The sequence below is a fragment of the Portunus trituberculatus genome, chromosome 37 (assembly GCF_017591435.1).
Source record: "Portunus trituberculatus isolate SZX2019 chromosome 37, ASM1759143v1, whole genome shotgun sequence".
NCBI lineage: Eukaryota > Metazoa > Arthropoda > Malacostraca > Decapoda > Portunidae > Portunus > Portunus trituberculatus.
The window spans coordinates 2,164,187-2,164,837 of record NC_059291.1 but is presented as its reverse complement, the minus strand read 5'-3'; the positions used below and the strand labels follow the sequence as shown (position 1 = coordinate 2,164,837).

Here is a 651-nt window from a genome sequence, read left to right as displayed (position 1 = left end):
AACATGTTAGACGAACAGAAAATCGAGTAAAGTAAAGGTTTTTAAACTTTTCAGCTCGTTACCCATTTTGGTATACCACAATAGGCGTTTGAATGCATTCTTAAAAATTCAAAATGTTAGTAAACACAACACAGTACATAATAAGCATTCCAGCTCATCTCTACTTCGGCTGATACGTAAAAAAGAAAGGCATTGTGAAATAGAGCAGCCTTTTCCAGTTCCTGTATTCTTTGGGAGCTTTTTGAAAAATAATTTGTTCTCGCACTTAGGACGATATATATATATATATATATATATATATATATATATATATATATATATATATATATATATATATATATATATATATATATGATTTTATCAGCACTGAAAATATATGACTTAAAGTACTGGGTCTCCATTATGAACATAGATATTTGGTATTTGGTCCTTAGTCATTGTTACGTAGGTGCTAAATGTATAATAAAACAAAATGTCATCTCGAAACTGAGAGGCGCGAGTTGCGTCTGAGTATAATATACTAATATAGTACAAATATTTGTGATACTTTTACATCAATTTAAATTAATTATTTACATGACACAATCTTTTTCCTAAAACATTTTTTTCCTACTGTAAATTCTGACGTATATACACTGGCCATGTCATGTG

The 651-nt window shown here is 28.7% G+C and overlaps 1 long non-coding RNA gene across 1 annotated transcript in view; it reads right to left on the bottom strand.

Moving 5' to 3' along the window:
• Positions 1–475: 475 nt before the first annotated feature.
• Positions 476–651, bottom strand: part of LOC123514305 — a 1,403-nt gene continuing 1,227 nt past the window's right edge. Inside the window, exon 2 of the long non-coding RNA XR_006677560.1 lies at positions 476–651. This exon is cut by the window's right edge and continues 964 nt beyond it. This is a non-coding gene — a long non-coding RNA (uncharacterized LOC123514305).